Genomic DNA, 13612 nt, shown 5'->3' with positions numbered 1-13612 from the left:
TTTCCATGAAATTGTAGTGTTCTCTAACATTTTAGAAATTGCCTTCCAGAACAGAAATTTACACATACGGTTCCAATAAGAGTTAATTAACTTCAACATACAGAGATTGTTGTAAGTTAATTGCCAGTTATTTAGAAGTTTAATTTAAATGAACCTATTACAAACTCATTCAAGAACACTCAACGAGGCTTTGGATTTGCAAAAAATATATCAATGATTTTCTTTTGAGACTTACTGAAACTGTAAAACAGGATAAAGGTCCAAAAGCCATTTTTGAAGCACACACTAAAAAAAAGTTCTGAATACTCAATATTTTAAGGCAATTTGCTCCACTAAATTTTTTTGTTTAGTGCTTAACTTTGATTTTTAAATTTTGAGTTCAAGTTATGTCAATAAACATTCATTAATTGCATTTAAATTTCTACTTACCAAACTTTTTCTAATGAAGAAATCTTCTAAAAAAAAAAAAAAAAAAGACAATTTCTGAACAAAACAACTGATGATTTTTTGTTGGCATAATGAATTCTAAGTTAAGCTCAATACTCAAACAATTTTTTGAAGTGACTTCTTTTGAAATTTTGAGTATTTTAACTTTTTTTTTTACAGTTCATAAACTGTAAAAACAGGAGTGAGAAGTTTATATCAATTTTAACCGTACTAGCTGATTACCTTTTCAAAGACATTACTACACGTCAGGAGTTACCTCCCACAATCCTACATGAACCGGGACAAGTCACATTTAATCTATTTATAATGGACGTTTCCGTGATTTTACATGCAAAAAAAAAGAAATATGTAAAAATGAAATTACCAAAAATAACTATTTATTAGGAAACCAGCCTTGTAACTGCAATATCAGGTTTGATTTCAGGGCACTGCAAGTGGTGCCTGTGTGCAAAATTACTCACCTTAACCTTATTACCTTAGTAAGTATAAAGCTGTATAGATGGATTGCCTGTACATTGTAAACTGTGCCAGTTGCTGTAGATTAAAAGAGTGCTGAAATGAGCTATGTCAATAATATCGTGTGTCTTTGTCAAATCATGTTTAACACTCCAGATCCCTGTATTTAGATGACATGTATTGCAATACTGTATCTACTTCGGTTTAACACCATAATCAGCTCTTGAAAAGCTATATAAAAGACCAACAAGTTGGTTTTAGTCTGGCTTGTCAAACCGATGTCAAGTGAATGGGCGGTTCTCATCACACACTCTTCGGTTCTCTCGGAGTCATATTTGAACTTCGATAATGTAAAACAACGTAACGGGTCCAACAGAACACACACGCTTATTACCAACACCCACGCTTGCAGAACCTTGGGACCCCTCTTAACGACTTGCTCAGACTGATGGCGCAACACACGCCTAATGTGATGTTACCCAATAAATTCTGCAGCTTTTCAGTGAAACGATCAGGTTACCATCCACAGAAAGACAGAGCTGTCTGTACAAGCTATCTGGCACCAGTAACATAGACAAACAGAAACATGGAGGAATGCAAGCTGGCATAAAAGAAGGTGAGGCAATGCTTTAAAGTCAGCTTCAAGCAGGCAGCCTCCCATTTATTTTTGGGCTATGCACGTGGTGCGCAGCAAGTTCATTGCCCTAACCACTAAACCACATGCTGCCCTAATTAGGATACATCCAAACGTTCTCTATTAAAAAACAGAATCCCAATCCAAGCAGTAGGTTGTGGATTTTATAATTAATAGTTTTGCATTTCAATTAGAAGACGTAAAACTAATATTTCGCGTTCGTAATACTGGTCAGATAGTGTGTACATTTGCGATTTGTCGGTAAACAGTGGAATCCTTAACACTTGTATTGGATTGAATAAACAACGTGACATTGAATTTATTTAGTTTATATCGAAAAGACCTGTAACCTGCCCTCACCTTCCACACAGACATTTTGAAAGATTATGTCAGTTAATCCTAGTGCGATCTCTTCTTCGCCAGCAGGAGCTGCTAGAGTTTAACACCTGTTTTAAAGCCTAGAGGGAATATTTCCACATTGACGTTGACCAGGGGTTGTTGTATAACATAGGAATTAAAGGCTTAGTATTCTTTTTTCTTTTTTTAATTGCAGAAACAAATCAAACAAATCAAAAAACAAATGTCCACAAATTTACCCTGTCATGAACTTAAATGATATCTGGTTATTAACGCTTTAAGATTCAAGATCACACATATGTTATTAGAATGTTCTTAACTGAACATTCTAATTCTGGAGTAACAATCACAACAAATTTCTAGAACACTGATTTGGAATTTTAAAAAAAAACATTCCAAATAAATAAATAAATAAATAAATAAATGCTCTTCAAAGCATTGGAAAAGCTACTCTACCTAGATCGATGCACATGCGCATTGATAAATAATATACGAATATTATGAAAATATCATAATTTTGGATACTAACCATAAAACACAATAGACTAGGCCTATCATACCTGCTAAATTATTGAAACATTTCTGCCAGAAGTAGCAAGATGTTTACAAAATAAATTCTGAATTAAAGCTACTTGGCGTTAAGACTAACTAAACAGTCAAACGTATTGAATTGAAACAGGTATTACTTAATCATGTTTAAAAATAAGGTAAAAATTGCACAAGTGACGTCTCTGTTGTGTTCTCAGCGTATGGGAAAGTCAGCAGAACGCCCTCCCCCGCACCGCGGGGTTTGGTTCGCTCCTTTCGGCAAAGTGAGCGAGTGCATTAATCGCTGTGTGAAGATGGCGGAGTCGTATGGGATGCGATGAAGCGGCTTTATAAACTTCCAGTTTTGAAAACATTTTAAAATCCAGGAGCGTTTCATAAGACCTAAGACTTCGGCACAATATATCTGGTAAGCGTGAAATGTCACCGATTGTTATATAAAATTAGCATTAAGGGAGGCAAATGGTATGTGCAGCGTTTACAGATGTGGCATGTCAACGGATTTTTCCCTGCATTGAAAAATGATGCTTGGCTTCTGCGAGAAAGTAGTTTATTTTTAATAACTAGAAGGGGGAATAAAGAAACTCTTTATTCGTTTTTAAAGCAACTATTCTATTTTGGACTTTGAAAGCAAGATGCATTACTGGATATGGAGCCAACAAGTTATCTTTGCAATAAAAAAATTAAAAAGAAACAATTTAAGGAAAAGTACTCAGCGTCAGGACATAAAGCTAAGATATTAAATCAGAATCAGTAGTTTTTTATTTACTTGTCTTGCAGGTATTTAAACGCCCAGCAGAACGTGACCTTTGGGGTTGTGTGCAGTATCTGACATTTTATGTTAGTAGCTAGGCTACTCAAGTTTTTTGTGTGTGTTAAGGGGCAACCTAACGTCAGCTGGCTTGCACATTAAGGGAAATGCATCCGCTATTTGAACCCGTGTGTTGTCATAAAGCGGGAATGTATGCTGCTACTGCATGTGGATTTTAAATCACGCCTACGTAAACAAAAGGATATGGTGTAACTGCTATAGTGTTTAGTGAACTTACGAATTATCTGCAACGCGATCTTTCATCTACTTTGGCTGATGACAGGATATGCAGTGCGGTGAATTTGTAGCTACAGTTAGCAAGTTACTGCTAATCTTAAAATGAGCGATTAGCGATTCGCTTTTTGGTGATTGTTCATTTCCACATTTGACTTTTCGAGGATGAAAGCACTATAAATCTGGCATGGTTCCCCCTTAGACCACCTGATCATTGATCTTTTGGGTATTCCAGTCCAATTAAATGCACAACAAGCCTTCATGCTCTGTTATTATGAAGACTGGTGAGTGTAGCCTATTATACTTGTTAATGGGAATAAAGATGCTGGGATTATCTAATGAAGATTACTATGGAAGATCATTGTTATTCATTAGCATATCTATTTATTAACTCAACACGTTGTTCAGATTCCCGCAACAGGGGCGTCAGGTAACATGATGTTTTCTATTTTCATACTTGCACATATTCATTTGAATTCTGGGTGTTTATTGAAGCTTTATACAAGTTATGTACTTTGCTTAAGGGTAGCTACAACTGCACTGCCCAGATTAAATCTAACCACAAAACATTGGGTGACCAGCAGCACTCTTAAACCATACTGCCAATCCAATACACCTCTCTTGGCTTGTGTTGGATAATGATGGTAGTGGCCAGTAGCTCTATTTGTGTGACTGCCAAGAGTAGCAGTAGTCATTGGCAGGTCGTATTGCACCTTTATGTACCTCAGGATCCAAATCGCCAATGTCATTTCTATAATTTTCTCAGTGTATTTGTCTGAAACAAATGGTTTCATGGGCAGGTCTGGTTTCTGCCGGTCATGGTCAGATGTCCAAATGATGCCTGGCCCTTATCTTTGAGTGGCTGCTTATAACCTTCAATTAACCACATAACCTGCATTGGTCATTGAATGCACTGTGTTCAGTATGTTGTACAGTGGTAAGAGTAGAATGGGAATAAATACATGAGTATGTGAGATGATAATGTCTGGTACTCTCATGTGAACCCATGTCAGGCAGGTGATCACCGACGCTTTGTTTAGAAGCAAATGGATTTTTCCAGTAAAGGACCACGATGGATGACCTAAGAACACAGCTGCAGGGGTAGGTGTGTCCTGTAGTTGTGAGTGGACAAAAGTTCAAAGAGCGTGAGATGAGAGATGAGAAGCCTTTAGACTTGGGTCTGGGAGCAGCAGTACACTGTTTCACAGCCTGTTATTGGTCCTGATCAAAGGCCAAATTGCAAATACAACCAATAATGTCTGGATGTCTGTTCATGGTGAAAAACAAGTTCTTAAAAAAAAATGCCTTTACTTACAGAATCTACTTTTGGATCATAACATTACGGGAAAATGTGCTTTTTGTGGGTCCCCCTCCTGCTATTAGCAAAAATTCTATCATTCTTATGTGGAGAGACCTAGTTAGCACTGGGCTGAAGGCAGAAATAAATCACTTTTCCGAGAGCGAAATCCCAATGCCTCAGATAGCATCCGTGTAATTAAGAGAACAGCCCATGGGCACTGTTCACAAGGGGTGGCTCTCCGTTTTTGAAGGCCATTCATCTCTGTCTCTGAAACGGGAACGAGGCTCAGCTTTATTTTCTATACGTAACATTATCGGTGAGAAGAGCCCCTCCTGGACGCTAAGGCTAAATCCACATTCGATTTGGCTTGGAAGTTGGTTGAGGGGGTGCTATTCCTATGACCTACTGCACTGTCCCAGCTATGATCACGTGAAGTTTGTCCTACTATGAGTGTCACAAACCAATATATGTAGCAAAGAAAGATCTCTGAGGGCCGGCTCGTCCTCATTAAAGCTCTGTGTTCCGGTGAAGTGGCTCTTTGGATCCGTATAGATCCACACAGTTCCAGCGCTAACAAAGCCTGCCCGCCCTGCAGGAGGGGCCATAATTGCCTGTAGTGTCACCCAGGGAGGGAGAGCGGTCCCTGGCTCATCGCAGAAGAGTGACTCCTCTAGGCGATCTGGCACCTACAGGCCGTCCTGCTCCACCCCCGTACGCAATGGGGGCAGTGATTCTCGGGGGGTGGAGGGTGAACATTTTCCTCCTGCATTGATAAGACTGGTTCATGAATATGATTAGGGTTTCCAAATGTGTTTTAAAAAAAAAAAGAAAGAAAAAAAAACCACAATCTGGTATTATTAAACAAAATCTAAGGAAAAATCTATGAATTACAATATAAGGCTTGTTTAAAAATAAAAAAAACGATCTGAGGTGCAACAGGCTATAGCCTATATTGATAGGATGAGAGATTTATCTGTGATCATTATCACTAATTATGATAATTTAGTGGATGCTTCTTGCTCTGCTTACATTAGCAGTAACAGGGAGAACCTTTTTCAGCCTGTTGTAAAATATTGACTGTATGAAAGATAGATCCAAAGCTAGGTGGTTGGATGAAAGCACAATATAATATCATATAAGCAATTAAATGTGATTGAAATGCCAAATTGAGGCCTAGCTTTCTCTAATTGGAATGCTTTTTGTCTGTTTTAATGGTTAACTCACATCAGCAGTAGCAGACTCAGATTCACAAATTGTCAGGGTAGAAGGCGGTTGTGAAATCTTGACTGTGTTTTTCGGGGAAGTAGCCCCAAGTATTTTCCCTGAACCGTAGTTTTGACTCCCTAGGTGCTCTATATCTAGACGTTCTGGAAAGGGAAGTAAGTGCCTGTGAGATTGGTGTCCGCTGTCTGATTGGTTCTCACACGTTGTCGCCAGTATTATGCTAGAGTTTCACACTCCACTCATCAACTCCAACTGAAGCCCCAGCTATACAAACTCATGTTAGAAGCAATTTGTAGTAAACCATTGGTTTACTACAAAAGTAGCCTACATCATCAGGAGATGATGGGCTGGCTTATTTCACATCAGATTATTGGCCTGGTTATGACTGCTGTAGAAAAAGGTTATGAATTTGAAAAGCGAAACTACAATTAAACAGTTAGCCTGCTTTCGCCCAAATCGTAAACTGGATGCGGATGCTCTCGGTGTTATCATTGGCTAAATCGGTGTGTCTGTGACCACTTGATGGACCGTGAGCCCGGGGATGTGGCTTATCTTTGGATTCTTTACAGCAGCAGGGACCGCACCTCAGGGGGCTGTTGCAAAAGCCGAAATTATTTTGTCAGGCATCACATTTTTGAGCCGTGAAGTCTCTCCAGTCATATGCCAATCCTTTTTTTAAATTTCTGGTTTGAAAATGGAACACAGATGAGTTAAACTACTCATCTTCGCATTTTTATCTTGTCTTTCCATTGTTTATAGGCCCTTGTGCCTTTGAAAAAGAAAACAGGCAGTTAGTGAACACTTCAGCCAGCTTTCTGTGGTAAGATTGCAGAACAAATGGCATGCATTCTAAGGCACAAATTGCATGCTTGACTTTCACACAATGGAGGTGCATATTATCATGCTTTTTCTTCTCCTTCTTAATTTTTCTGGCGAAGGCAAAATGTCTGCAAATAAACCTGAATCGGTAAGGATGTGTTTGACTGTCCGACTGCCTTGTCTGACCTTGGCAGTCTTCCAGATCGCATACTTTGGTATTGCATGCTTGTGCGGTTGCTACATTTACCTCCAAGCATACTGATCAGTACTTAAGTATGTGAGCGTGCAGCAAAAAAACTGAACCAAGCTGCTATTTCTAATGAGAAGTCTGCCCGCTGACAAAATTGTCAAACTGTTTGTAAAACTTGGGCCATGCCAACGTGATAGAAATGGGCAGCTACCTAAATGCAGCACAGTCTAAATAGAATGGCTGATATTTTGACACATGTGGTGTACTATCAGGTCTCATCGCTGCTAGGGTCTGTTTTCCACCAATCGGGTTAAAGAGCTTTGATGATGGACATGTCGTTTATCTCACTGTTGCTAAAGAGTGTGGGGAACTTGAGTGATGGCTTCCACCTCCGGGTTCTACTTCTTGTAATTCGACCCACCTTTTTCAGAAAATGAGGAAGCAGCAGGACTCTGTCACCTTGTGAGAAAAAAGCTTTTTATTCAATCAGTGACTCTTGCAGTTGTGCTGGGGAGGCTGAAGGAACTCCAGCTCCCACCTCCCGCCCACGTTTAACAGGTGAGGAGGTGGCAGTTCTCTCAGCTGAACACAAGTCACTGCAGGAGCCAAGTGCCTGGCGTGCACTCGAGGAGCGCTGTCAATCGCGAACCCGTTAAACCACAAGGTTAGTTCAGAGGTAGGCAGTTTATTGCTTTCTCAGTGTGTACCCATTGAGAGTGCTTTGGTTCTTTTAAAAATACCTTCAACAGCATTTCTTGATTATGAAAAGGATGATGTCTTTCGGCATAATTAGGCAAGCCAGCTAATATCTATTATTGGTCAGTAATGCCAAGACATTGACTTGGTAACCTCCCGGGTTTCAAAAGCTTTTCATTTTTCCAGCAGTTGAAAAGAGGCAACCATACCACATTTCCCAGATTTATGGTGAAAGCAAAGCATGGCAGGGATTAGTCGGTTGAACTCCTGTTGTTGGGCCAGTAGAAGGTAGTCTTCTTTTTGGGGCTAAGCAGGAAATACACTGCCCCATTGCAGTGTCAGGGACACTGTCTCAGATGAGACATTATAAACATAGGTTATGACTCACTATGGTCCAGGTCCATTCAACTCCCAGTATAAGCTTAATAAGACCCTTCCTGTCCACCTCAGCTGGGAGGCATCATTAATAGACAAAACCTACTCAACGTGTGCAGAAACCTTCACCTGAGCCCGCGATGGGAGCTGAAGCACTCTGGATTTGGCCTGCCATCTTGCCCATCGCAGAAACCTTTTGCTTGTGAAACTTCTGCCAAACCACGCTAAATGCCGCCCTAATGTTTGGTGCACGTTCTCTTAGAAGAAATAGCTGTACCACAGCCCTGTAAGTGTTATAGTGGTGGCTCAGTTAAGTCTCGTTTTATTGTTGCGGTATATTGTTCCACCAGCTTTTATCACCGAATTGGCAGTTGGCGTGCTTTTTCTCCCGAGATTACTGGCAGTTAGGCCTACCTGTGCAGTCTTGCGAATCCATTTTCTTATTTCATGCCTCCCTCCCTCAGAGCCCCCTTCAAAGGGTATTTATTTCTTTTTTTTTTTTTTAAATCCTCATATGCAGCTAGCACATCTGCCACAAAATTGCTTCGCTTTTTTGGCAAAAGGAGACATGCCTCGTGGAGCAAAGTCGAGAGGCGCTGACTAATAGGATGAGTTTAAAGCCATTACTGTCAGTCATGGAGGGAAGACAGAGAGCTGTCTCTGAGCCTTAATTACACATCATGGGCGCTCCCGCGGCGAGCAGCTAGTTTTCTTTGAACAGCAGGTGGGCACACTCCTGCATTTACGGCTGGGGTGGGGGTGGTGGGGGGGGGGTTGTTTGCACACGAACAAGTCCCAGCGTCCTGCCCACGGAATGTGCCGGAACACCTCCCCACACCCGCATGAATTATGCATGACTGCGCGTGCACATAAAATAAGATCCCTGTCTGTCGGTGCGTTATTGACCACGCCAAACCCGTCACCTTGACTTAACAGCTGAAGTACGTGTCAAGAGGAAATTGGAAATTACTCCTTCCCTTGGAGCTTTTCAAAAACATAACTCTGTCAACACCACTCAGCATACCTATGTCAGCGTAAAAGCGGCAACTACTGCAGCAGATGAACCGGACAAAATTCCCAATATATTTTTATTTGGGTCTTGTTTTTCTTTGTGTAGGTGCAGTACAGGGTCAGTGGTATAATTCCCAGACTACTTTTTTAATAACTTTTTTTAGACTGGAATATACCGTAACCTCAAACTGTGTCTTTCCAGGGTGAATTTAATAATAAATCTGAGTAAGCATTACATTTTTGTTTATGATTATACATCCTTCTTCCATGAGTTTTAAAGCTAAAAAAGCCCATATTGCTTTTTGTCCCCTTTGTCTCCCTGTACTTGCAAATAGAAGAAATGACTTATATACAGTTAGTCCAATGCAGACAGGGTGACTTTGTTTTGTTTTCTGGAGGAGATGTCAACCATTTTTTGCCAGTCCCGTTGGTGCATCAGTTCAGCTTTCCTCTCAGTTTTTCCGACACTGCCTGTTTCCCGTGTCCCATGATGCAGTCTGTCAGTGAGTGTGACTTTGTTTACACAGTGGACACACACCACAGGCCTGTGAAGGAGCCTCCTCATACATTCTCTCTCTCTCTGAAACGCAAAGGGATTTGAGATCATAAGCCACGAGCGATGACCTCTGTGGGCCGCGTCGACCTTGTCAGCATCGAGCTGCGCGTGGGTCCAAATGGCTCTGTGGACCGTTTCCAAAACACGCGATTCATTTCATAATATTTATGCGCTGGCTTTGTCCGGAGCGGCTAGCATTCATCCGAGGCTTTTGATGAAGCACTTCAGGTTAAGTACCTGGCTCGTGGGTGGAACAGCTGTGTCCAAGCCAAAAAATGCATGTTTTCCGCCCACCCTGTGGTCATTCGCACGACCCCTGACACCCAGTCCCTTTCTCCTCCAGGTGGCTCCCGCCGTTGGCTTTTCTTCCATTCAGTTTGAGGTTTTCTTCATTCGGAGTGCCACAATGTTATTGATTACATGGGGTGTTTTGGGAGAGGGAGAGAAAAAGAGAGAGTGTGTGTGGGTGTGTGGGTGTTGGGGGGAGGGGGGGGGGTAGTACTGAACAATGTGTAAATCTTTACCCGTCCTTGTCCTAAAGGGACAAAATTTTGATTAGAATGTTTGTCAGTATTTGATCTCTCACATGAAAGCAGATGATTCTTGGTTTCCAGCGGTGGGTCTGGCTAACAGGGGAAATCGTCTCTCACATTAACAGCAGGTTCCCAGCTGCAGGCCTCTCGGCAGTGGAGCCGGTTTGGGTGTTAGCCACGAGGGTCCGGCATTGCTGCAGAGGCCCGGATGAATAGCCGGCAGAGGGACTTCCTGGGGGGAGTTTATCTGCGTGGACACACTGCCCTGTGCCGCGGCGGCGGGACGGGAGCGCGGGACGGGAGCGCGGTGCCGAGCGGAGCGCCGTTTCCTCGGCGTTGACGGCGCGGGTCCGCGTTCGGCGCAGACTCCGTCTGTCCTGCGCCGTCCTCTCTTCTCGGTTCCTCCTTTTCTCCCCCCTGAACGGCGTTTTATTAGTCTCTCTTCCGCCGAAGAGTCTCTGAAGCGGGAATAATCTGTCTTTCTCGCTTTGCTTCACACAGAAGGAGCGCGGCGGTGAGTCGCGGCGGCAGGATTATCTCCACCCCCCCTCCTCCACCCCCCCACCCCCCCGCCGAACTAAAGCTCTCTCCGAGGAAAAAAGTCGAATGTTTCATTAAATGTTTCTTTCTCTTTCGTTCTCATTTTCTATCCATCTCTCCATGTGCGTTCCATCACCATCGGGTGGATGTCAAAGTCCGTGACTAAGCAGCTCGGAGATTTTCAGCGGTGTGCCTGCAGGTTTAGACATGCTTGGGAAGGAGGGCGTGTGGGTGTGCGTGTGCACGTGTGTGCATGTGTGTGCGTGTGTGTGCATGTGGGTGTGTGTATAGTTGTGTGTGTGCGCATGTGTGTGTGTGTATGGTATGTGTATGAGTGAGAGAGAGCGCATGCGTGTGTGCATACGTGAGAGCATGTGCGTGTGTATGTATTTGTATTTGTATGTGTATGTGTGTGCGTATGTGAGAGCATGTGTGTGTATGTATTTGTGTATGTGTGTGTGTGTGTATGTGTGTGCATATGTGAGAGCATGTGTGTGTGTATGTGTGTGTATCTGTGCACGTGAGTGTGCGTGTGAGTGAGCAGTGGTACTCTTTACTGGCTCTGGGCTCTGTTGAGTGGGGCTGTACCGCTGGCTGGGTTCTGGGGAGCCAGCCAGGCTCGTGTGACGTACGCTCGCCTCCCTGTGCTCTGCTCTGGCGCAGACGCAGAAACAACACCGGCAGCGAACCCCAGGACTCCTCCAGCGTCTCTTGGAACCCGTCAGAGGGCTCGCGGAACCCCGAGAAAAGGGAGTAAAAAATAAAAAAAGGAGCTGGTTTGGAGCGAAGTCTGAGATTTGAGATTGGGCCGGCTCCAGCTCCTCCAGGGCTCCCGGTCTCCGCGCGGTTTTTCTCGTCAGGTTTCCACGCTCTGTTTGCCCTTCGGAGTCTTTTTTTCCCCCCGAGGCCTGTTCGTGCGCGCCGACCGGGCCGGTTGCTATGACCCGACCGACGTTCGAAACGCGTTCGGAGCCGCGGCCGGCCTCCCTCCTCGCTCCCGTGGCCTTGCGCCGTCGGAGGCCCAGGGCCCCGGAGGCCCCGCCGAGAACCCGGCCGAACGTCCGGGCGAATGGCGAGGGCGACCCCGCGCTGGCCCAAACCCACGCCCGCCGATAAGCTCCTCTTTACCCCCCCCCCTCTCGGGGATCGCTGGCCGTCGACCAGAGTTCTGTCCTGGAGCCGCGCTGTTGTCCCGAAGCTTACCCGGACTCGCCTGGCAAACGTCAGTCCGGCTCCTGTTGCTTTCATGCTGGCGTGTGACAGTGAGGAGGGTTGTGGCAGTTGGGGTGGTGTTGGGTGGGTGGGGGAGGGGGTGTCGTGGTGTCTGGAGACCTCAGCAGATTCCGTCCGACAGAACGAAGCGGAAAAGATAAAAGCCATTGTTGGCTAGCCTGTGATAAGAAATCTAACGGGCCTGGCCTGGCAGCCAGCGAGTCGGTCACATTCGCTCATGGTCCTTCCTGGAGTCTTCCGTACTGGTCTGCACAAACTCCGCCACCCCCGCAAAATCACGCGTGCTGCACAACTGTCGCATGGATGTAGTTTGTATAAAATAGCAACATAGCTCAGGAGTAGACCGTTGCTGCAGTCGGAGGGTTGCAGTTCAAACCCGCCCTGGCTGTCATGTCCTGAGTAAGACACCTAACCACTAACTGCTCTGGCGAATGAGAGGCATCAATTGTAAAGCGCTTTTGATAAAAGCGCTATATAAATGCAGTCCATTTACGATTTACCATAACGGTTATGCACATGAATTGTCCTGACTGCACTTCGGATTTGAGCAGTGTAACCCCCCCCCCCCCCCCATACCTGCAATTTATTTATTTCTACACTTTATTTTATCAGTTCTAAAGGGCAAGGAGTCAACCTGCCATCTGCCCCAATAACTCCTGTGGCCGCCAATGGAGAGGGAGTGTCACTCCCACCCTTCTTGTTGTACCTGACCAATGGGAAGCCGAGCTTTCTAGTGACGAGCTCTCTAGTGACTGAGTATACCATGCATCTCTCTCTATCTTCGTCATCTTTTCCACGATAATTACTAGCTGTCTGTAATATTTTCATGTTGTCCGCCTTGTGCCACTCCCCCCCCACCCAGATTCTTATCTCCTTCTCCACTCATTGTGCCCTTGTTCTGCAGGAGTAACCCACCTTTGCTCTTTTACGTTTCCGTTGACGAGAGCGTTTGTAGCGGCGTCGACGGGCGTTTCTGTTCCCCCGCGCGGACCGGCCCGCTGAACAGACGCTGGCTCGCGTGGCAGCTTCGGGCACTGCTAGGTTGCAGTAAATCTCCCCGAATCACCGAGGTCATTACGCGACAGCTGTGGGAGAGCTGCTGTTTTCCGTTGTTTTTAACACCAGGGCATTAGCAGCGCACAGTTTTGAGCATTATTCTAATTATTCTGTGTGTTACAGCAACACACAGGTTGATCTTACTCCTGAGGCTGTACTATTTGCACAATTACTCAGAAACGCTTTCTTAAAATACCTGCGGAACAGTTGTCTTGATTGGTTAATTGCATACATTTGCATGCTAATTAGCCCAAACTGACTGCGACATTAGCCTGCGTTCGGAATAGGAGAGAGATGGTGCGTTTTTTTTTTTAGAAATGCGTGATGCGCATACATTTGCACATATCTGCATATGTAACAAGTGGCGGGGTGAGAGGCAGTTAGAGTGATTCATACACCCCCCCCCCCCACCCCCCTCCACACACTTCATGTGGTTGTCATAGGGATGTGTTCCAGATCAGCTGCAGACATCAGAAGTTCCACAGCCTCACCTGCACACCTGCCAGGGGCCTGTCTGCGTAACTGCCGAAAGCCAGACGGGCCCAATTACTTCACCAATATAAACACCGCGCTCGCCAGCGGCAGACAAAATAA

At 44.4% G+C, this 13612-nt stretch overlaps 1 protein-coding gene across 6 annotated transcripts in view; it reads left to right on the top strand.

Moving 5' to 3' along the window:
* Positions 1-2692: 2692 nt before the first annotated feature.
* The window catches only part of ndst2b (N-deacetylase/N-sulfotransferase (heparan glucosaminyl) 2b), an 83294-nt gene continuing 72374 nt past the window's right edge, over positions 2693-13612 (top strand). For 3 of the 6 annotated variants that reach the window (XM_064321016.1, XM_064321014.1, XM_064321013.1), the window contains exon 1: positions 2693-2849. The gene's annotated coding sequence lies outside the window, so the exon portion shown is untranslated. The remainder of the gene's footprint in view (positions 2850-13612) is intronic. The other 3 variants (XM_064321017.1, XM_064321018.1, XM_064321015.1) reach the window with 1 other exon arrangement.

The sequence above is a fragment of the Anguilla rostrata genome, chromosome 2 (assembly GCF_018555375.3).
Source record: "Anguilla rostrata isolate EN2019 chromosome 2, ASM1855537v3, whole genome shotgun sequence".
Taxonomy (NCBI): domain Eukaryota; kingdom Metazoa; phylum Chordata; class Actinopteri; order Anguilliformes; family Anguillidae; genus Anguilla; species Anguilla rostrata.
Note: the sequence above shows the minus strand (reverse complement) of the source record. Positions and strands in the feature narration are given on the sequence as shown.